The 24,359-nt window shown below is 43.7% G+C and overlaps 1 protein-coding gene and 2 long non-coding RNA genes across 7 annotated transcripts in view; 2 read left to right on the forward strand and 1 right to left on the reverse strand.

Moving 5' to 3' along the window:
* The window catches only part of LOC148000593 (uncharacterized), a 38,363-nt gene extending 24,390 nt beyond the window's left edge, over positions 1–13,973 (forward strand). Inside the window, exons 2-4 of the long non-coding RNA XR_015639977.1 lie at positions 9,745–10,053; positions 11,911–12,085; positions 13,156–13,973. This is a non-coding gene — a long non-coding RNA (uncharacterized LOC148000593). The remainder of the gene's footprint in view (positions 1–9,744; positions 10,054–11,910; positions 12,086–13,155) is intronic.
* The window catches only part of Erich1 (glutamate-rich 1), a gene marked incomplete at its 5' end in the record, with an annotated part of 52,793,804 nt that overhangs the window by 34,909,804 nt on the left and 17,859,641 nt on the right, over positions 1–24,359 (forward strand).
* The window catches only part of LOC148000594 (uncharacterized), a 63,832-nt gene that overhangs the window by 4,880 nt on the left and 34,593 nt on the right, over positions 1–24,359 (reverse strand). For 4 of the 6 annotated variants that reach the window (XR_015639971.1, XR_015639970.1, XR_015639972.1 and 1 more), the window contains exons 2-4: positions 13,149–13,283; positions 8,847–8,884; positions 2,701–2,825 (exon numbers count right to left, since the gene is read on the reverse strand). This is a non-coding gene — a long non-coding RNA (uncharacterized LOC148000594). Of the gene's footprint in view, positions 1–2,700; positions 2,826–7,100; positions 7,690–8,846; positions 8,885–13,148; positions 13,284–24,359 lie in introns of those variants that run through there. The other 2 variants (XR_015639973.1, XR_015639974.1) reach the window with 2 other exon arrangements.

The raw sequence follows: 24,359 nt of genomic DNA on the forward strand, positions 1-24,359 counted from the left end.
TTACCAGACTTTTTCCTCTTTGTGGCTACTCCCCCTTTGTTTTCCAGTGTCATAATACTTTTCTGGAATATGTCACTGGTTTAATTTCTGTGTCTGTACCACCCCCATCCCAATTCATGTGTCGGACACTTAATCCCAAAATTCATGTGATGGTGGTACTTGGAGATGAGACCTTTAGGAAGTAATGAGGATATGATGATGTCATGAGGTCCCCAGGACATTAGTGACATTTGAAGAAGGAGAAACACAGCCATCAGGCTCACTCTGTTTCAACATAGGAAGCACTTCACTGTGTTAGGAGCCAATAAGAAGGCACTCAACAGATGTCAGTACCTTGCTCTTGAACTCCCCTAGCTTTTAGTGATGAGAAAGAAATCTCTCTCTTTTGTAAATTACCAGGATGTGATCTTCTCTTGTAGGGATGTCCAAGAAACCAAGGCTATCTCTTTTGCTCCTTCCCACCCCACTGAGCAGGCCACAAAAAAGCAACATGCACATAAGCCAGGTGGATTCCAAAGAGGATTTTCCAGGCTTTGCAGGCTCTAAGAGTATTTCTGTGGACTCTCTTGCATTCTCATCATTGTCACTGTCCCTTGCCCTCCTTTACTAACTGCCAGTTCTTTGGAATTCAGATTGTGTTCAGATCAGGATAATCCAATCCTGTGTCCCATATAACTAAACTGAGGCACAGCCCGGTGAGCTTTTAGGGTTTAGACTGATTAAGATGTAACCTTTGGCTCTACCTTCTTCTCCTGAAGAAACCTGGAGGGTAAATGACTTGCTGCCATAAAATGACAGGGAAAGTTGTTTATCGATACTCAGCTCAAGGTCTCCAGGGTTTGGTGGTGTATAGTATATATAATGTTTGGACCAATGGATGCAAGCTGATATTCTTGTCAAGTACCTGGGGCTATGGAAGAGGGAACAGATGTGAGTGAGGGTCAAGGTTAGAGAGGCCTGAAGCTTCCAACAGGACTCAGGACTGGAATGTGCTGGAAGGCATGTTAAGATCGACCTGGGCAACCCTAGGGAAACAGGAGCAGTCGTCTGAGTGGGGGCCATTCCGTTGTTCCAATGAAAGTGGCTTCTTTGACTAATTATGGTGCTGATGACTGGAGACACTACAGATAAATCTGCTCTAAATAGCAACTTTTAACTCTCTCAATGAGCAGTCGAGAGAAGCTTAGTCACCACAGCCAACTGTTGTCACATACCTCAAGTACACTTATGTGTGCAGAAAATTCACAGCCAGTCTCTTAAGTGTACAGTCTCTGGCTAGCCATCATCATTTAGGCTTTTGGACTTGAAAATTATATGGAGGAAAATATGCCTTTTCTCTCTAGGTTAGGTTTTTGTTATTGTGTATCATGGGGACTTTTAGACGATAAACCATTAAGGCGATACCCATAAAGAGAGACCAAGGAGTCAGCATTAGATGATTAACTGTAGCCACTTCTCTGATTATTGTAGGAGGGTGCTGCAAAGGAATAGAACCAGACGCTTTGGACCAATATAGCGGGGCTCAGATGTAGCTTGGGGCAGAAAGGAAATGGGGTTGAAATCGATGTCTTTGGAAGACGCTGGAATTTAGAAAGATAAGGCAGAACCTGATAAACCATTAAATGGAGATGCTCAGATGTTTTCTATCTTGGGAAAAGATACACCTTGCCAGCACACTGTTCTGTGAGTCACAGCTCCCTACACTAAACTCCGTGGACTAGTTTTGACCCCTACGGGTTCATGTAAGCAGAGGTGGTGGCTATGGCAACTGCCTCCAACAAGAGGTGTGCATAGAGCAGCATCAACATCATAGCTTTCACTCTGAACTCTGAGCAGAGGTGGGGCTCAGTGTAGCACCGTTTGTAGATGATGCTCTTGCTTTGTGTCTTAGGGTTAGATTGAGTTCAACATACGCAGCTCACATCCACACATGCAATGGCATCGAGTAATAGGGCTAGCAGGTGCCCCTTCTGTGCAAAGAATACACATTCTAAGACCCAGTGAATGCCTGAAACCATTGCTAGTGCAAAGGTGTGTGTCATATGTATGTGTACATATATATATATGCCATATATGTGTGATATTATATGTCATATTATGTATGTGTGATATTATATGTCACATTATGTGTGTGATATTATATATGTCATATTATATGTGTGTGATATTATATATGTCATGCTATATATGTCTGTGGTATTATATATGTCATGCTATATATGTCTGTGGTATTATATGTATTATAAATGCCATAAATGCATGGCAAGAGAGAAAGACAAGAGAGATAGAACCATAAGCTGTCTCCTTTTTCTATACATAGCTATGATAAAATTCAAATTATAAATTAGGCACAATGAGAACCCAATTATAATAACAAGGAAATAGAACAGTCCCAGCTATTGCTGTAACAAGAGTGATGGGATTGTGGTCTCGATTAAAATCTTTTATCAAACCGAACTCGGCCTCCTAGTGATGACGGGAGGTCGTCCTTAACCGGGAGCTTCACGGTTTCTCTTTAGCAAAACCGTTACTTGCAGTACTATTCTGGTGTTTTGGAACCCTTCCTAACTACTAAGGATTTCCTGAAACTAAGCACAGAGATAGCGTGATAGTTGAACCGATACCTAGTGACTACTAAGTGACGAGTGGGCGGTAAGCGTATAAACATCGTGGATGTGCTAAAGCAAAGAGACGACTCACCTCTCAAGTAGAACAACGCAAGTGAGATGTCTTTTCGCCACTCAAAATGGTGTGCAATTCAAAACACGGATGGTTTCCAGAAGCTTCTACTTAATATTTTCAGACTGTGGTTGATCACAGGTAACCTAAACAAACAAACAAACAAACAAAAAACAGGGAAAACATGAAAAACGAAGTACAATTGAAAAAGGACTATTACGCTCAAATCTATTCATTGACTGGTCGGAGAATGGCTGAATATTCCATGTGCTACGATAGTTCTCAGTGACCTTCATCCTTGCCCTGCAGGAGCCCCCAGCTGCCTCCAACCTCCCCTTCTAAGTGGACTCAGGTTGAGTTTCCTGCATTTCTGACTCCTTTTTGGCTTGCAGACTTGGAGGCCTGAAGGGTCGGCTGAAGTGGGTGGAGCCAACAGTGGTGCGTTCCCTTCTGCAAAGTCTGAACACGAACACAGAAGCGTTGGCAATAGCCATTGTGAGCATAAACTTCAGAAAGACATAAAGAAACCGGAGGACTGAGCCCACACCTAAGTGGCTCGTTGAAAAGAAAGACAGGAGTGCTTTGACAACCCGGACCCAGCTCTGTACGGCCCCCTTCTGTGGATTCCACTGCGCATGCTGCCAAATGCTAGGCAGGGAGGAGGTGGGCAGAAGCCATGGAAATTTTGTTGCAGTCTTCCAATATTCTTGGCTATAAAAGTAATATGACCACACGGCTCTTGCTCATTTTGGAGTAAAGCGCTCATAAAAAAAGTAAATTGTGAACGTAAAACTGGTAAATTGGAAAATGGCCATCTGTCCTGGGAACTCACTAAAGTGGCAGTTTCCTCTATCGAGAGACCATGTGGATAGCTCTATGCCGCTAGGCTACCATGGCCGACTGTCGCTTAGGCCCAGTTGGAGCAGGGTTTCTGAACTGGTGTGGGAGGCAGAGATCAACTCCACCTTAGAAATGAGGCTGGATGTTGGTCACTGTGATTTGCAGCAAAATATCAATATCCACATGGCTTCCTTTCGGCTCTCCAAAATGGAAATACTGATCCCTAATGCCTACAAAGGCAGGTGAAGGGTTTTAGAACTGGGATGACAAAACTACACGGCTGAATTTCATTTTGGATTGTCACTGTGGTTATTGGCCCCTGTCTTGTCTTTCTTTTCCTTTCTTTTCCTTCCTTCCTTTCTTCCTTCCTTCCTTCCTTTCTTTCTTTCTTTCTTTCTTTCTTTCTTTCTTTCTTTCTTTCTTTCTTTCTTTCTTTTTCTGAGACACGGTTTCTCTCTGTAGCCCTGGCTGTTCTGGACCACACAGAACAAACTAGCCTCAATCTCAGAAATTCGTCCGCCTCTGTCTTCAAAGTGCTGGGATTAAAGGTGTGGACCACCACCACTCTTCAGCCCCCATCTTTTAACTCTAGAATCGGGGAATGCTTTTAGTAAGAGTTCCCAAGACTGCATTCTTACAGGTACATATTCAAGGGCTTGCTGGTTGATGGGAAGGCGGGGACTACAAATAGCCACAGAGACTAATGTGAACATTTCAATCTGTCTCAAAATAGAATTAATTTCACTGGAGCAGATGAATATGTATCTCCTGCAGCCCGGCCCCCAGCCCAGCATGCCCACACCTCAATGGAGGACATAGTCAGTGGCCCTGTTCTAGATTTTGGCTCAGGGAAGACCCTTGATTCCTTTGGTCCTTGACACATGAGCATACTTGAGCTTAAGTGTGTTCAGTACTCTGTTTTCCCAGGTATCTTAGGAGACAGAGATGCTAAAAAGAAATTGGTGGATGCCTCGTTCATGAATCTGTTGGGCCCTCCACCATGATTTCAGACAGAGCAAGACAGGGGTCTTGGGTGCAGTTCTCAGTCCTGGAATGGGACCTGCACAGGCAGTAAACCCAAGCTCAGTCCATCTCTTACCAAGAAAGGGAACTTGCTCCCTTTGCCCAGCTTCCCTGACTGTGGTAGAGATGAGTGACGTTCCTTGTGACTCATTCTGAGTCAGATGGGGAAGGAAAACAAACCCATCAAAGTCCGACTTTCAAAGATTTGTGTGAAGATTTGGCAGTTTGATTTGCGACCAAGATTGATTTGAAGAGGTTAGAAGGGAAACTGTGAGTGCTCTCTTTCCTTTGTTCATTTAACCCTTTTGTGGGTAGGCTGGGCAGAGGCTCTAAGACAGCCGGCTCTCAACCTGTGATTCAAAATACCTTTAGCAAATTTCTATCTCTAAAAATATTTACATTACAATTCACAGCAGCAAATTTACATGAAGTAGCAATGAGAATAATGTTGTGGTTAGGGTTACCACAGCATGATGAACTGCTTTAAAGGGTTGCAGCATTAGGAAGGTTGAGAAGTGTGGCGGGAAAAGGGACCTTACTACTGAACCAGGTGCTCACAGCCATTCTTAGTCAAACATCACCTAGCCCGGTCCCACCTCTTCCCAGCAAGCTCGATTGCCCTCTTCACCTGAGTGTCTTAACTGTCTCATTGCATTGAGTCTTAACTACTCCGGTCTCTTTAGAGAGAACATGCTCTTTATATATTTATTGATCTCCTAGGTGCTAGCATGTTAGCATTTCTTCTAGGCTCCGCCCAACAGTTACCTAGCAACAGCCAGGTTGAGTCTGGCTGGCTATAAAAGGACAGTTTGGCCTCTCTTGCTCTCTCTGATCACCCCCCCCACCCCACCCCCGCTTCAATCTGGCCTCTCCCCTTCCCCCTTTTCCACTTGTTCACCACCGATCTCTCTCTTCTCTTCTCTTCTCTTCTCTTCTCTTCTCTTCTCTTCTCTTTTCCCTTCCCTTCCCTTCCCTTCCTCTCCTCTCCTCCCCTCCTTTCTCCTCCTCCTCCCCTCCCCCTCCTCCTTCTCCTCTCTGTCCTTTGTCCCCTCTCTTTCTCTGCCTCTACTCCCTTCTCAACTCCCCCCCCTCTCATGCATCCAAATAAACTTGATGTTATATTAGACCCATCTTATAGCTGGTACCTCAGGGTTGCAGGTGGGGGTGGGGTGGGGAATGCCTCAGCTTTGTCTCACTAAGGCATCCCCTGCCACCGCCTGATAAAGCATTTGACATTTCACTAGGATGCCATAAAAAGTATCCAAAGCATGTGTCTTGACGAATCTAATTTACTGTCTCACAGTCGGAAGTCTGGAATCCAGGGGCAGGCAAACCCATGCCCCCTCTAAAGGTTCTGGGGAAGGGTGTGTGGCCCAGACCTTTCACTTCTCCATTGTAATAGCCTCAGGTGTTCCTTGTCTTATATAGAGTCTCCCTGAGTCATTTCCTGACATAAAGAGGAAAGCCTTACTATATCCAAATTTCACTATTTCTTAGGAATGTCAATCACATTGGGATTGGTTAGGATTTGCCCTAATCTACTCCTTGTAACTGGATAACCTCCACAATGACCCTATTTCCAATTAAGGCCACACCTTAAGTCACAGGTGCTAGCTTTTGGAGTGTGTGTGTGTGTGTGTGTGTGTGTGTGTGTGTGTGTGTGTAGGGGGTGTCATTACTGAACCCATAATGGAATATGAACTTTGATGACCAGAGGTGGGACTCAGAGCTCCCTCCCGCCATTTTTCACATACATCCATATTCTCTCAGAGGAATTAAATCATCTGGGCTTCATAGTATTTCCCTAGAAAGCAGGTATTTCTCTCGCCATGGAAACTGGAAGCAATACATTTAGTACTGAACATTGCAGAGATGATCCCTTTGGGCTCAGAAAGGTCCTGAAGTCTGGGTGTGTTTTCACACTAGAACAGGAAACTGGGTGTTCCTTTGTTGGTGTCTGATGGGCTGAGCCTATGGAGATACCGCTTGGGGGACAACTTTAAGCAGTGTGTCCTTCCCATGTCCCCACCCAGTGATGCCACCACCACGTGCCTGCATTGGAGTTGACCCCGTCAGGAGGCTGTGACTGAATGGAGCCCTAACCTTGACATTTAGACTCCGAGGTCTATGAAGATGGGGGTTGAGCCTGGCCACTCCTTTGGGAAGTTTTCCGGTCACAAGGAGTGTGATTTGAAGCAGACATTTGTTACTTAAATCCAGAGAAATGTAATATATGCTGGAAAAGGATGCCATGGTCTCCATCTTGTCACTCCCAATAGGTTATTGGGAACTGAACCCAGGACCTCTGGAAGAGCAGTCAGTGTTCCTAACCTCTGAGCCATCTCTCCAGCCCCAAAGATCCTTTTTCTTGAAGGCACTGTTTCTGTAACTTATAAAATGAAACAGAACAAACAAAGAAGATACCTAGATGGTTTGTAAGATGCCATTTAAACACACGTATCCATGTCCTCACCTCAGCCTAAGTGTCTGAAGTAAGGCGTTCTGCTACATTTGCATCCAACGAACATAGCACAACATCAATGGCGGGCTGACTTTACCTGGGAAATCTTTGTCTTTGAACACACGAATCTGACTTCTTGGCATGGCTTTTGCAGGTTTGGAGTCTTTTGTGGCTTATAAATCTACTTCTCCAATCGCAGGCTTGATTCGTCATACTCTGGGCAGGGGGAGAGCTGAGCTTTTGGGGGGCAGGGAGCTCTAGTCACGTATAACTGTGAGCCTGTCATTGTGTTCAAGCAAAGGGGGATGAATAGAGTCGAATTCCTCTATGGCGGAGGTTGAGCCTTCTGGGATGAGCCGATGCTGCTTTTGACCTCACTCATGCTCATGAGGGAAGCAGAGAGCATGAGCAACAGGAGGAGGTTTATTGTGACCAGTGATTTCAGATGGTAGAGAGAACATGGCAGGAGAGTATGGGCCAAGCATGGGATGCAGATGTGGCTGCTGCTTTGCAAAGGGCAGCCCCACCAGGAAGCAGAGAACGTGGCAGGAATGAGCCAAGGTTACCATATTCCCTAAGGACCCACCTCCGTTGACTTACATTCTCCAGGAAGCCCTACCTACTAAAGGTTCTGCAGTCTCTCAAGTCAGTATCACCAGATGGGGATCAAGTGTCCAAATAGGAGCCTGTGGGGTACACTTCGTTTCACATTAACCGTACATAGCCCAGGGACTGGGAAGACTATCTATTTACTATTTCCGGTCTAGAATATCCCCAAAGTCCCAGGGATTGAGGGCTTGATACCCAGCTGATAGCATTGTTGGGAAGCCGCACAAATCTCACTTAGATGAAATAGATCATTGAGGATTTGTCCCTTCTACCCTGGTCCCTTCTATGCTTGATGGCTTCCTCTACACACTTCTGCCTCTCCTAAGATGATCCAGGTCAAACAGTCGTGTACTGAAATGGTGAGTCAAGAGAAATCTCTCGTCCATCAAAATGGATTATCTCAGGCATCGTGTCGTAGTGACTGGAAGCTTACTGACACAGCCCTTCCTGGCCCTTCCCTTGACTTCATGAGTGTTGCGCTCATGTGTGAGAGCCAGCAAAACCACTCAACATGCTGACCTTGGCCATTGAGATCCAGCAAAAAAATTAAAGGCCCCACTCTGGTGTGCTCATTCATATATATATATATATATATATATATATATATATATATATATATATATATATATATATGAAATCTCGAGTTTGTGTTTTGTCTTTTGAGGCAGGTTTTCACACTGTTACCCAAACTGGGTTAGCCCATGCTGGCCTTCAAATTTGCAGTAATTCTCCTGGCTTAGCCTCCTCCATACAGAGATAACAGACATGAGCCATACTCCCCAGCCTTGAAGTTCGTTCTATTCCAGCCTTCCTTAGCCTGTATGAATGCGTATTTGTTGGATGAATTGACATAGAATCACAGAGCTATGCACTAGGGAGTCCCTCATAACAATTTTTGAGTTCCAAGGAGCTCAGTGACTTGAGGAATGGTCAAAGAACAAAGCAAAAGATGAGCGCCGCCTCCTACCCACATCCTTCCTTCCACCCAAATGCAAGAAGAATGTGAAAAATGACAAACTTCCCCTGCCCAGATCCCCCTGTTTCCCTCCCGTTTCTCTCTGCCCCACCCACTCCCAAGCACACAGATAAGAAAGAGCTGGAATTTGCAAACCCTCAATGCTTCGTTTGTTTCCCATCTGTTTCCTAAATATGCCCAAGCCTTTAGACTTTTAAAAATGTAACCCCAGGCATGAGTGACAGTCTCAGACAAAGGGACAGGGATGTTCTTACTCACTGTTGCATCAGTCCCATGGCTGGATGTGGTTCATTTACCTGTAGGAAAAGGGACAGTGAGCGGAAAAGAGGATTACAGTATATCCAGAGGCAATCAAGGGAAAAAATAAAGCAACTGCCAGGAGGGTATTAGAAGCGGAGCTATGCACAGGGGCAGAGAGAGAGAGAGAGAGAGAGAGAGAGAGAGAGAGAGAGAGAGAGAGAGAGAGAAATATCTTCCAGCAACAATTTCTAGACTTCATAAATCTGTAATCCTATCAGTCGCTAGGTGGTACAATTCTATTTCAGGCAATTTAACAAGTAAACATAGCTTGCTGGCTTTGTTTACAATTTTATTCAGAGTATCACTAAAGGACTGTTGTTTTTAATTGACAAATTCTTTTGAAGCAGATCAGCCTAAGCCTTGGAGAATTTATATATTATATATATACATATTATATATTATATATAAAACCATTTGTATATAATTTATATATTTTCTATTATATATTTTCCATTATATATGTATTTTTATTACATATATATGTATATATAAAGAACATATATATTCTTTTTTTTCTTTGCTGATGCTCAAACTCAAGACCTAAGCCGGTATTCCACCACTGAGCTATATCCTCCCAGCCCGAGAATGCGTATTCTAATTCTTTCTACACACATGCATAGAGAATGTGGAGGTATCTGGGGTGTTCAGCATGGGGGCTTAGATGAATCCCCAGAATGTGAGTAACTCATTTTAATAAAAGCTACTTGAAAATCTATTTCTATTGAACATGTGCACTTGCCGTGTCATATCCTGGGAATTGGGGGGGCATAAAGGTTAAAGATAAACATGCAATGTCCAGTAATTGCCGTGAGAGGCAGCTGCTTTTGATGAGCATTTTCTCCTTCCACCCCTGCAGATTCCGCTGTTACTGGAAGGATGACAGAGCAGTTTCATGCTTCTATCCATAGCAGATCTAGAGCCCTATCTACTCTCTGTAAACATCAGCTCCACTGACGGACTCCAGCAGCTTCATTTCTGGGGTCCCACCCTACTTTTGGCCTCCATTTCTCTCTTCACACTGGACCTCCCAGCCTCTGACTCTGCTGGTCTTCAGAGAAAGTTAATCAAGCAAACAATAAGATCAGCTCTGTGGGCTGTGACTCACCCTCCCTCTGTCCATCCTACCGGCTTTTACATACACCCCTCCCCAAAGAGCCTTGAAGTGGTGAGTCATGGTGGTGGGTTTGAGAAACAACAGTGGCTGGAGAAATCAGGACGATGGAGATGGTGGGAGGAAGAGAAGATCAGAATTCAATTTGTAGTATCTCTGTGAATGATTCATTGAAAGAGTTGAACCAAGAGGGCTTAGAAAAGAGTATGATTCATGCCGTCCAAGGTGAAGAGCTGGGAAATTTCCTTCCCCCGTTTTGGCCCTGGTAATGAGTGTACAAAATGAGATCAGCCTTAAATGTTAAGGCACAATGGTTTATGGAAGAGAGCTCAGCTTTGGGAGTAGACTGATGTGAGTTCAAATCCCATACCTGTCACTTACCAACTATGACCAGAGCAAATTAGTTAGCCTTTCTGATCATCCATGTGCCCATTTATATGGCTGGGATAATATATTATGTCAAGTGAGAGGGAGGTTAGGATGGGGTCATGGTGATAGACTGACATAATTTTCAGAAATGTATATTGTATTAGCTATCTATTTCTATATGGTGAATTACCCCAAACATCATGGCTTCAAACAAGACATTTATTACCTCATAGTTTATATAGGTCAAAATTCCAGGTATGTGTATACCTGGGTTCCTCTGGCTCCGGACCTCTCCCAAGGCCACATGGTCATCTGAAAACTCTGCCAATGGAGGACCTGTCTTTAAACTTACTCACACAGTGGTCTCTGGCAAACAGGGGATCCTCACTGGCTATTGTCCAGAGATGCCAGTTCTTTGGCATTTGAGCCTTTCTGCAGAACAGCACATAGTGTGGCAGCTGGCTCAACTCAGAATGCTAGACAAAGAAGTGAGCAAAGCCTAGGCTTCCTGCAACCTTGCTGAAAATGCTAGCAGGTAATGTCTATGTTGTACTGTGATGTGTTTTGATCCAGGTTTCAACTGTGACTCAGGCTGGCCTGTAACTTACTAGGTAGCCCAGGCTGGCTGGAAACTTATAGCGCTTCTACTGGCTTGGCCTGCTGAGTTCTGGGATAATGGGTATGAGCCACCACACTTAGCATAATAGCTCATTAGTTTTGTCATACCTGACTCAATAGAGGATGCTCATGCTATCTGTCCTACGTCCAACAGGAAGGGAATGACAGAAGAGGAAAAGGGTTAGCTGAGCTACCTCAGAGGGTACCCATCACACTCACGTATTCAACAGATACTCATCAAGGGTCTACTGTTGTCAAGGATGATGCTGGGTGACTAAACATAAAAATATATAAAACAAGACATGGTACCTGCTACAGAGAGAGAGAGAGAGAGAGAGAGAGAGAGAGAGAGAGAGAGAGAGAGTTGAATTCATACAAAATCGCAACCCATGGTTCCAATATGGGCATAGTCTTGTTAAAAATTTGTGAATGAGGGCTGGAGAGATGGCTCAGCGGTTAAGAGCACTGGCTGTTCTTTCAGAGGTCCTGAGTTCAATTCCCAGCAACCACATGGTGGCTCACAACCATCTATAATGAGATCTGATGCCCTCTTCTGGTGTGTCTGAAGACAGTGACAGTGTGCTCATATACATTAAATAAATAAATCTTTAAAAAAATTTAAAAATTGTGAATGATAAAAGAAACAGAGAAACAAAAGAGGGAAGGAAGGAAAAAAAAAGAAGGAAGGAAAAGAAAAACTGTCCTGGAGTAGTCTTATGGTAATCTAGGAAGAGAAGGGAGAGACAGACTATCCCAGGCAGTTACAATACTGTATGTCAAAGTCCCAACTGGTGTAGCACTCTTCAAGTTTTAATCACAAGTTAATCTGCAGCATACAGAGCCCGGGAAAAGGTACTCTTTTGAGTTCTTAGTTGATGTCACTTCAGTCAATAGCAATAGAACTCCGAAACGCTATGTTCACAGCTCAGAAAAGACTTTCAGCAGATGCTGGACTCTGGTCAGATGTTCTTTAAATGCAGACTCTGGTACCACAGCTGGATACTGCTCATCACCACCAGTGCGAGGTTTGTGGAATCCCAGAAGCTCCAGAGCTGGGGAGCTCATGAACTGCTCAGGAAGCCAGGGCTTGTCCCTAAAGGTGCTTTCAGAGGATGTGTACACTTCTCACAAATTTGCATTTCTACCAAGTAGGGGATGGGACTGCAGTCACGGTGCCACACTTTGAATAGTCTATTCTGGGTTCTTGGAACACAAATGGCTGGTTGCTCTGAGCTGTGTGCCATGGTCACTCTAGTCACTGGGCTTGGGTTCTCATCGACACTCCACAGAGCCGAAGCAATGGTCTCTGCGGTCTTCTCACTGTCTCTAATGTCACTTTTGCTGTACCCTGCACTCCACTAACTAGCCTATCTCTTGGATGAGTAGCTTCTAAATTCCAGACCTTGTGACATTAACACTTAAAGTCCGAAAGCTCCCCTCCCCCACCACCCATTCCAGAAGTCCCAGCCACTTACTTAGACATTCCGAGTCCCGGTTCTTACCTCCCACAGCAACAGTTTTGTCTGCTTCTGCTTCCTCCTTTCCCGTTGTCTCAGGGCAGCACTCAACAATTCCCCTTCCCCAAACCTACAAATAATCTTCCTGCTTCCAAGCATCATGGAAAATCAATAACTCAGCCCGTGCCTGCAAAATTCTTGCTCATTCTCAAAGATACAGGTCAAATGAACAGGCTGTAACCTAAGGCTTTCTCTGGCCCCCATTGTTCTACTCAAACCTACCCACCCTTTATGCTCCAGCAGACTCTTACCACCAGTCTCTCTCTCCCGAGACTGTAGAAGAATTAATTTCTTTGGTACATATGTGCTGCTCCCTACCAAGAGAAAAGGCTGTGTCTAAACGTGGGGACCAACACAGAGCCTGGCACTCTGTTTACAGTCAATAAATGCTGGCTGAACGCTAATGAGATGACATGTTCCACTGTGTGGCACTTGGTGACACCGATGCTGAAATTGTCCCCTCCTCTTGAGATGGAAAGATTGCAGACGCTGGGGAAAATTTAATGAACCGTTATAGTTTAGGAAGTTTTCTCTTCCCAACAGTAATGTTTCTGGTCAGCGTTGAAGCAATTAGAAATAGCAGCTTCTTTCCAGCCTCTCCCTATATTAAGAAACACTCTGATCAAGCCCTTTCTCATTTCATACCTTTTAGGAATTTGGAGGCTCCTGTCCAAGCTGGTGTCCCAGGTGGGTAGCCAGAGCATTCAGGACTCGTACAGCAGTATAATCTGGACTGGAAACAATTATCTTTTGTTGTTGTTGTTGTTGTTGTTGTTGTCCCTGTTAGAGAGCAACACCAGGACATAGATGAGCTATGCTAGAAGCTTCCAAAGAGTCCAAGTTCTAAAATGCTGACTAAGGACCTAGAGCATTTATCAAATCCAGTGAGAGCAAGAATGCCAGTGTTCGAGTTGGCCGTGTTCATTTGCATCATGAGGGAGATGAGACTGAACGCCAATAAGTGGACACCCCCCCCCACACACACACACACACACAGAGAGAGAGAGAGAGAGAGAGAGAGAGAGAGAGAGAGAGTTGGTATACCCCAAAGACTAGCCTCAGGTTCTGCTGGCACAGCATCCTGGCATATGAGAACTAGCAGCGTTGTAATAATGTCTTAGTACATTTTCTGTAGCTGTAACAAAACACCTGAGACTCAGTGTTTAAAAAGGAAAGATAATTTCCCTCATGGTTCTGGAGGCTGGAAACTGTCTGCAGGGAAAGCTTCATACCGTGAGAAATGGGAAGAGTGGGTGGGCATCTGCAAAAGGCAAGCACTGGAAAGTGTCATTGTATAATAAGCCGCTCCCCCAAGAAAGACAGTAATTCCCTACTCACCTTAAAGGCCCTCCTCCCCAAACAAAATCCAGCCTGAGTTTTAGAGGGGCAAATCTTAGCAGGTGCATGCAGCATGTATTTTTAAATTCGTTCGTATGCTTTGGAGTATGTAAATAAAGCTTCTTAAATCATAAATAGTTTCTGTGTGAGCTATGCTAGGCTTTGTGGCTTTTTATGGTATTTTGGCTATTGGAGAGAAGTGTCTATGGGAGAAATCCGATGTTATTTTCAGGCTGGACTAATCATGGGTATTTGGACCTGAACATGAAAGCATTACCCAACTTACAGAACAAGGCAGTAATATATCACCAAGGCATACTCTCAGCTCAGTTGAAGGCTACTGAAAGTCACTAAGTATTCCACACTATATTAATTTAAAAGTTTCTCCAATAAAAATGTAATATATATGTATATATTTCTATATCTTTAAGCTAGCCCCAAAGAAAATTAAGCAATGAGTCATATTACTTACAAAAGTTTTGTTTTTTTTTAAAAAAGGAATAAAATTCTTTTATACATCAAGCTGCCCACACATACTTTAAAAGGGCTGGAAGTTGGGAAAACTGTAATAAGCACAAAAATGACTAGGAATCAATTCTAGCCATCCCACACATCCACGAGGAATGAGGCACTGGGAAAAAAATAAACAGGCCAACAGCTGACGTTCTTGGTGTTGGAAAGGGCTGATGTGAAGTCTGGGGTACAGCGTTAATGCTACTGTGTGTCAGGGTTCCTCCTCCTCCTCCTCTTCCTCCTCCTCCTCTTCCTCCTCCTCCTCCTCCTCTTCTTCTTCTTCTTCCTCTTCCTCTTCCTGTTCCTCTTCCTCTTCCTCTTCCTCTTCTCCTCCTCCTCCTCCTCCTCTTCTTCTTCTTCTTCTTCCTCTTCCTCTTCCTCTTCCTCTTCTCCTCCTCCTCCTTCTTCTTTTCTTTCTCCTCCACCTCCTTTCCTCCTCTTTTCCTTCTCCTTCTCTTCCTTCTCCTTCTTCTCCTCCTTCTCCCCCTCCTTCTCTGCCTCCCTCTCCTGTTGTTCATTCAATATTTACATGCAGATTTAATTTCCCACTTGCTAAGTCTTCCCTCTGCCTCTCCAAGCCTTACTGGAGTTGTCAGTGTTTTTCTTCCTAGGTCATCTGTTAGCTCGTCTTTGTGTTTGGAATCGGGCAGCTCACTGGGCAAACAGAAGGGGCTGTGGTGGCTCCCACAGCCCCATCGGTAAAGCCAGCATCTGAAGGAGTGTTTCCTCATTTCTAGTTGTGTTTGGGTAGACAGGTGTGTCGATGACAACAACAGCTCAGTCCTTGAGGCCCCCAAACAAATGACACTATTTTATGACACCATGGAGACAGATGGGTGGGTGACTGTCCCATTTCCTCCTTCTTGTGGTCTGTCAGGTGGCAGCTGGAGTTAGAATTGTCTGAAGACACAACTGGGGTTGATTTGATGACTGATTTGCTGGGATGTCTGATTTGCTCTCCCTGTCCTGTCCTCATAGCCCTGGGGCCTCTTCTCTCTCCAGTCCCTATAGGTTGCTTGCATAAGTAGCCCCTCTAGCAGAGCCTTCCAGTGTCCTACCTGACAGTTCAAGCCTAAAAGTGCAAAAAGGAGGCTTCCAGGCATCCTTGAGTCTCACATCCAGCAAACTGTCACATCAGTCCTATTAGATGAGTTGCAAGCCTAGCCCAGAGCTCACGTGGGTGGAACAATACAAAAATGCGAATACGTAGGCTCAGTTCATTGATGCCTGTGAAGATTAAACTCTCAGCTTCATAGGATTGAGAAGCACGTAGGAGACTGCAGAAGCAGAGCTCCGGGTATGTCTGTGAGGTGTTTCCGGAGAGGATTAACTCACGAGGTGGTGGGGGGAAGGGGGAGCTGTCCTCTACATGTGAGCACAGTTCCATGGGAGAGAATAGATAGAATGAAAGAGAAGATGGAGAAAGCCCCCACTGTGCAGCATCCTCTCTAGTCTTTCTCTGTTTCCTAGTCACCGTTAATGTCTGTGTCATGCCTTCCTCACCTTAGAGGAACACCTGTGAAAGCATGAATAAAATAAACCCTTCCTTTTTCAAGGTAACTCTCCTAGGTACCTGGTCACAGGCATCAAAAGCAAACAGAGCCAGGATATGAATGCTATCTATTAGAGTGGACAACATCCTAGCAACATTGTGAAAGGTCAGGAGATCAAGTTGGTAATACCACTTGTGCTGGCTAGTTTTATGTCAGCGTGATACAAGCTAGAGTCATTAAAGAGGAGGAAGCCTCACTTGAGAAAATGCCTCCATCAGATTGGGGGGTAAGCAAGCCTGTAGGGCATTTTCTTAATTAGTGCCGGATGTGGGAGGGCCTAGCCCATCGTGGGTGAAGACAACCCTGGGCTCGTGGTCCTGGGTTGTATAGGAAAGCAGGCTGAGCAAGCCACGGAGAGCAAGGCAGTAGGCAGCATCCCTCCATGACCTCTGCACCAGCTCCTGTCTCCAGGTTATTGGCCAGTTCGAGTTCCAGTTCTGACTTCCTCTAACTAAGACTGAGATGACTAAGATGCAGAAGTGTAGGCCATGGTGTTTCATCACAGCAAGAGAAACCCTGACTAAGACACTACGGATAGTTCAGGAATGAACCAGCTTTGTAAACTAGAATTCAAATAATACTTTCTTCCCAGGCCCACCTGCTCGGATTTTCACTCTACTTCTCTAACACTGTCTCTACAAACATCCACAAAGTTTGGTTTTAAGCCCATGTTAGCTACGCAGTAGCTACAGAAATAATAGAATTTTTCTTTGAAAGTAGGTTCTAATCAACAGAGAAACTGGTGATGGCTTGTTCTTTTTGTTGGTTTGTTATGTGTATGTCTATATTATTTTAGTCATTTATATAAAATATAGTATCTACAAGTGAGAGGAAAAATGATATGATTTTTTAAAAAAAAAATGTTTGTGACGGTTAATACTCATTGCCAACTTAACAGAATACTTTGATACCAGAGACTTATGGGGAACATCTCGGTCAAACCACTATAGGTGACATCAACATCCATTGTTCTGTGCTTCTTGATTATAGATGTAATGAAACAAGTTGCCTCATGCTCCTGCTGCCATCATGTCCCCACCGTGATGGACTTCCCCTTTAAACTGTAAGCCAAGATGGACCCTTCTCCCCTAAATCATTTTGTCATATATTTTGTCTCAACAGCAAGGAAAGCAACTAATACAGTGTTGTATCCATTTTTCTGCAAAGGACATTATTTCATTTTTCTTTATGCTTGACTAAAACTCTACTATCTTAGGTCCTTTTCTGATGTCGTGATAAAATACCTAATCAAAGCAACTTCAGAAAGAAAAGGTTTATTTTATCTCACAGCTATCACCTACCGTGTTAGGGAAGTCAAGGGAGCAAAATCTTGAAGCTGCTAGCTACAGTGAGATCAGGGTCAAGAGCAGAAAGCAAGAGTGAATGTATGTTAGCGTTTAGGTCATTTTCTCCACCTTATACATCCCAAGTACTGTCCAGGGAGTAATCCCAGCCACAGTTAAAGGTATCTTCCTTTGTCAGTCAATGTACATCCTGATGATTCTTGAGTCTCTCAACTGGTGATTCTAGTCTCTCAAGTTGACAATTAACACTGACCATCACATCCAGTGTGTGTGTGTGTGTGTGTGTGTGTGTGTGTGTGTGTGTGTGTGTCTGCTTGTCTGTCTGTCTGTCCTTGTCTATCTATCTATATATGTCTAGATCTATTTTTTAATCTATATAGAGTTATCTGTTCATTTGTTGACAGAAATCTGGGCTGTTTTCATAACTTGGATATTGTACTTAGAGCTCCAAGTAAATATGTTTGTACAGATGTCTCTGTGATACACTGACTCAGAGTCCTTCTAATATATAACCTTTTTTCCCTAGTCCTGTGACAAATGTCATGTATCTGTTATTGGGAAGTTATCCAATCTAAGATATTTTGTTACAGGTGCCTGGCATGCTAAGGCTGGGGAATCCCAAATCCTAAAGGTCCATTGGAGAGCTACTCAGCTTGTCACAGAGAGGACTCCCACAGTCTTGCTCCTGCAGAGTCTTAGGACAGACTCCCTACATCTATGGTTGTCTGTGGTGGTGCACGACTTTAATCCCAGCACTCAGGAGGCAGAGGCAGGTGGAATTTGAGGCCAACCTGGTCTACTAAGAGAGTTCCAGGACAGCCATGGATACACAGAGAAACCCTGTCTCAAATACACACACACGCACACACACACACACACACACACACACACACACACACACACACACACACAGTCTATGCCCGCCTACAGTCTTGTAAACTGTCTTCCGGACAGAATAAGCAGTTAATCCTCTAAGAAGGACATTTATTCGCCTGTATTGAGTGGGAGATTCAGTACTTCCTGCTTCTTAAAGGGAATTTAAGATGATTGTGACTATGGGTTTCCCCCTCTTTATGGCCCCAACTATTACTGCCAATGTTTGTTCTGGTCAAACATTGTCAGATCTCTTCCAGAAAAAATAATTAACTTCTCAGATTTTCCTATCACTTGTTTAGCTTCCTTCCTTCCTTCCCTCCTTTCTTCCTTTCTTCCTCCCTCCTTCCCTTCTTCCTTCCTTCCCTCCCTCCTTCCTTCCTTCCTTCCTTCCTCCCTTCCTTCCTTCCCTCCTTCCTCCTCCCCTCCTCTCTCTTTCTTCATCTTTGTTGGGGCACAAAGATCTTTGTGTCCACAGATCATTAGTGAAAACAGGAATGTTAAACATACCAGGGCCTCTCCTCAGTGGAGAGACCTGTTTTCCTGCCCAGGAGGCTAGGAGTGGGCTTTGTTAACAATCTGAGTGACCTTTTTGCTATGTGTGTGGGGCGGGGCTTCACCTAAGTTTTGCTGTAGAGGCAGACCTCACCCAAATTTCCCGGAATGGTTATCCCAGACTCTTCCCTCTCTGGACCATTACCCCATCCTTAGGGGAGATGTCACATGTACTTTATGGCCTGCTGACTTCTGTGTTATCAGTTAGAGGCCACAAGAGATTCTAGGCTATAGAACCCACCCTCATGGTCACATGGACTCTGTAAAGGAGTTTCCATGTAGTCACATCTTAAGCTTTATTGTGCACTTGGGTTGGAGAGATTGTTACCTGGAAACCTTTTCCCAAATTGCACTTTTGTTTTAAACATGCTGACCATGAACCACTTGCCATTAGACTCCCCGGAAGTCGAATCCATGCCAATGAAGCCAATCTGAAACTGGTTTTCATTCTCGTCTCTCCACACAGTTCGATTTCCTGTCTGGTACCTGCAGGGATCCCTCCCCTCTTGTTAGAGTCTTGATTTCTTGAATCACCACCTTTTCCACATTTTTCCCCCACTGACTTACAACTTTCTGCTGTTTTCAATATCTTTACCACGGCTTTTGTGGAACTTACTTTGGTAAGGGGTGTGTGACTGATCCGTGGAACTGTGGTTTCTTAACTACAGTTATGTGTTGTTTAAACTAACATTCAACAACTGGATAAAAAGTTGTGCACGTCCCAGAAGAACAATAGTTCATCCAGAGCCCACCATCTTCTAGACATCGTGAGCATTGGCTCACCATAGTCCTGAAAATGATCAGATTGTTATTAGTGTAGCTCTGATATCAGACTATAAAGGACCACATGAGGACATGGGACACACAACAATCAACTCAAGGACACATACACTGTCTGATATTATGGCTGAAAGAAATCTGAAGAACTAAGTAAAAGCATGCTTCACATGGAGAGGTTTTTAACAGAAGTTGCACTCCATGGAGATGAAAGGATATTAAATGTTTAGGTAACGGGGCAACTCCATGGAACCTACTTTCCTTCAAGAGTAAGGATCTTGACTCCTATTGGTACCAGAATGAGTGCCCATGTCTGTCCATGAGTGGGGAAAACCCTTCCAGATGTACCAGGTTTCTTTTCCTTGTCTCAAACCTCTAGTTAAAAGTCCTTTCTTGCTTGGGATAGTGACTTTGCCTTTCCCTGACAGTTAGAACAATTTGCTTACAGTTGCTACTCATGACCCAAGGATCTTTCCATTCCAGGAAAGTTTAAAATGGAGTGAGGGAAAATGTGGAAAATAAAAGTCAGAGTTTTATTATGTGAGGTAGGTTTAAGAAAATTGAAATAATCTTTGTGCGTGTATGTGCTGTTTGTAATGGAAATTCATTATGGTTATAAGTTTCATTGACTAAATGATAAAATTCAAGTTTCTCAGAAGAGACTAAGAAGCAGGCATTTGAGTGATCTAAAAAGCTACAATTACATATATCATTTATAAACAGAGGTTAGGTGTGTGGTTTTTATTTCAGTTACTTGATTGAATATTAACCACAGGCCATCTTGAAAATGATTGTTAAAATATCATATTTAGAGATAGAATCTTAGGACTTTTAGTTCATTTAAAGGCCAAGAAAAAGACATGTCTTGGATTTCTAGTCAAGCACCCTTCTTGAGAAGGGTACAATGTAAAATGCTCAACCATTAAATGAAAAGTGCAGGTGATCCCGGGGCGACTTGGTGAGTTTGCTGTTTGTATTCAACAGTAGGTTCTCCTTAGGATAAAATTCAACCATGGGTAGTTAGAGGCTGGAAATGAGATTACTATCAAAGTGACAAGTGACAGTCGAAACGTATAATAATAGCACTTGGGGAACAGTGGAAAACTCTGCAGGTTAAGGCAGGCAGAGTAAAAAGGGAGCTACAATGTTTATTAGCTCTATTTATGCACCTCACTCAAACCTTAGCATTAGGTAAATGCCTCTTCTTTGATTATAGTAACAATAAATAAAAATGTGTTTGCAGCTGTCAACATGGCTGAAATTTGTTAGCCTTTGGGAACCCAAGTTTGCAGTTGCCTTTATAAGTTAAAAACACTTCCAGTGGACCTTACAAAAGGAGGGTCGACTATCAGTCTTGAATGTGTGGCTCCCAAAACTGTGTTTTTAAAGGTGTGTAACCCTGAGTGAAGTAAGTGTTAGCCTTCCTCGTGTGGTTCGTGCTTGAAATTACAAAATGGAAATGAAATCGACTGCCCTTCAGAACCACAGGGATGAGCAAGCAATGTACAGCTCATCTAGCCCAAAGAGGAACAAGCAAAGGATGCTGCAAATGGTGGTCACTACTGTTGTGATTGTCTTAAAAAATGTGGACCTCAGCTAAGGTAATTAAGGTAACTCAACACTCAGGAAAAGCAATACAGAAATTAACACCTCAGCTAAGGTAGTTACGGTAACGGGACACTCAGGGAAAAAAAACAGAAATGAACAATGTGTTCATTACAGTTCTTCATCTAGGAAACACTAGATGAATATTTGACCATGGAATGGTTGCCATTTATCAGGAAATTAAACCAAATGAATAAGGGTTTGTCTTCATAACAGGAGTGATTTACAGACAAAAGCAAAGTCAGTTTCATGACAATTGCTCCAGGGCAAAGGTCTTTTAGCTTGCATAGTACTCTGGATGAAAAGCCTCAAGGTTTCGCCTCTGTCTCAGTAGAGCCTCTTGGCCAGCGGAGTTTGTTTGTCTGGTTGGTTGGTTGGTTGGTTGGTTGGTTAGTTGGTTGATTGGTTGGTTGACTGGTTGACTGGTTGACTGGTTGGTTGGTTGGTTGGTTGACTGGTTTACTGGTTGATTGGTTGATTGGTTGGTTGACTGGTTTACTGGTTGATTGGTTGGTTGGTTGACTGGTTGCGTGGTTGGTTGGCTGGTTTTGTCTTGCAGAGATCATAGGGCATCTGCACACTCTTGCCTTTTAACCCCAACAGCCATTGTGGGATAGTGAAGTCTTGGCTGTCTGGTTCTAATGTGAAAGGTTTTGTACTAGTGTAATGTGGATATTCTTGTTGGGAAATTTAGTTACAAAGGAGATTCCCTGTGTTTGTATTGTCGACAAGACTCACCAGTCTTGTTAGGGTAGGAATGCCTTTCATCACAGTCTCAATGAACAACATTACTGAACGTAGATAATAACTAGGGAAAAACTGTTGGGAAAATAATTTTAAATCTTCTGTTGAATATTGTACAGGCATTGTGGTTGTCAGCTTTTTGTTACTATAACAAAATAACTGAAGTACTCAGGTTATAAAGAGAAAAGTTTTATTTTGGCTTACAGTTTTAAAGACTGTAGTCCAGGATCCATTGGCTTCATTGTTTTGGGCTTGTGGCAAGGTGTCACATCAAGGCAGGAACACAAATGGAATGGGACAAAAATTGCTCACTCCCTCCAAGGCCAGGAAGCAAAGGAGAAAAAGAGGAAGGATCTGAGGTCCAAGAGTCCCCTTTAAGGACACACCTAATCCAATGACCCAAGGACCTCCCAGTAAGCCTCACCTTTATATACCCCAAACCCTGATCTGATACTTTTAAAAGAAATACAGATGCAGGTAAAATCAAATTTTTTTTAAATTTTTTTTTTAGATTTATTTGTTATATGTAAGAACACTGCTGACTTCACACACACCAGAAGAGGGCATCAGATCTCATTACAGATGGTTGTGAGCCACCATGTGGTTGCTGGGGTTTGAACTCAGGACCTCTGGAAGAACAGTCAGTGTTCTTAACCACTGAGCCATCTCTCCAGCCTGTAAAATCAAATCTTAATAGGTGCTCTTCATATATTTGTCACTGCCATGTTCTAGACACTAAACTCAGTAGATAACGGTAAGACGTGAGCACTGTCCTCAGTTCCAGACTTGGAGGGATTCAGAAAGCAAGAAAGGAAACACACATGGAAATAGTCAACCCAGTGTGGTAGGGTGCACGTGATGAGAAGGACAAGGCAGGCCCCAGGAGGATTTGACACTAGAACTGATTGGTAGAGAAAGAAAAGTGGTTGACTGATCGGAGGCAGGGGGAGAAGGCATTGGTCCAGAGGGCACAAAGGAAGGCACAGAGAAACAGCTGTGGTGTCCATGCAGGAGACTTCACCAGACCTTGCTGCTAGTGAGTGAGATAGACACCTCAAAAGAAATGAGAAATAGGGAAGAGTTGTCTGCCCTTTCAAGAAGCATGAACTCCATCCAGACAAGGCTGGAGAGCTGGGGGCAATGAAAGTGAGTGTTCCCCATTTAGGAGTCTCTTCTACAAACATATATATGTCCGTACAAGGACATTTTTCATAGTATTCTCTGGAAACGAATGAGCTGAATGTGACAGCTGTTTCGAAAGAGTTAAACCAGGAAATGGACAATAACGATCAGGCTTTGAAAGAGCAAAGGACCTTTGTAAAGAAGGAAGAGGAAGGACGGCTGAGGTGCATTGTTAAAGGAAGGAAACACGAGGAGAAGCCACAATTTGAATGGTGTGACCCCATTTGTATAAGAAAACACTCCATCTTTCTATTAGTCACCCCTTTCTTTCTTCCCTAGGCGTCACCTCCATTCTTTCTTCCTTTATGCTGCTGGGCTGGTGAGAGGGCCCGCCTATCCTTTGAGTCTCAGTCCAGAAAAGGAAGAGACTCTCAATATAAACTAGTGGAGAGAGCCAAGAAGAAAATGTCAGCTGCTCCTCGGGGAGAGGGCTTCATTATGGTCAATAATAGTTACATTGGTTGGAGCTCGGTTCCTGCCCTGGGCAGAATGGCCAAATCAAAATGGAGTCACTGGAGCTGAAGTTGCAGACCATAAAGCCAGCAAAGCCAGTTAAGTTGCTTATTTAACTTTCTGAGGTATCAAGAGAGTAAGAAATAACAGCTGGATCCAAACAAGCCTGTTTTAGCTGACGGATATGCGAGTTTAGCCTCCAGTTTCATGAACTTGTAGCAGGAAAGTACCTTTGAAACCACCCGCTGTTCCTTTTCTTCTCCATTTCTGCTTTCTTCAGGCTTCTCTGTTTATAAAACCAAATGTTCTCTGTTCAGTCTCTTGGTGTGTGTGTGTGTGTGTGTGTGTGTGTGTGTGTGTGTGTGTGTGTGTGTTTGGGGGTGGGGGTGGGGTAGGGATCAGAGCTTTACCCACTGAACTATCTCTTCAGCCCATAATGTTGTCTTGACAGCGGAGTTGATAGAAGGGCAATTCTTGGAAGGAAGGAAAAAGAAGAGGACACAAGAGAAAAGGAGGGTACTGGCTTCTTTTATTACTAAGTACATCTTCGGACTTGATCTAATATAGATAGCATTATTATTTTACAGTTTATTGAAAAACTAAGGGATGGAGATGAAGTTCTAAGTGTAACACTCTCGCATCTATAGAGTGCAAGGGTTTGAAGAGAACAAAACGGTGGAAGCAGACAAAGAGAATATGTTATTCCAGCCCTGTAGATGAAGATTGACACCCGGACAGTGTCACATAGATGCAGGAAGGGGGATTTCTGAGAAATATTCTGGAGATAAGATGGGTGAGAGAACTTGATGTTTATAGGAAAGAGAAGAAGAAGCCAGTGATGCTCTTAACTGCTAAACAGGGCCTATGCCTTTGAGTGCAAACTCCCACTTAAGGACCAGAGGCGGCCACTCCTTTGATGAGCTGTCAATGCACCTTGGGAGTTTGGGATCCTTTTTTGT

This window comes from Rattus norvegicus, chromosome 16, assembly GCF_021556685.1.
Source record: "Rattus norvegicus strain SHRSP/BbbUtx chromosome 16, alternate assembly SHRSP_T2T, whole genome shotgun sequence".
Classification (NCBI taxonomy): Eukaryota; Metazoa; Chordata; class Mammalia; order Rodentia; family Muridae; genus Rattus; species Rattus norvegicus.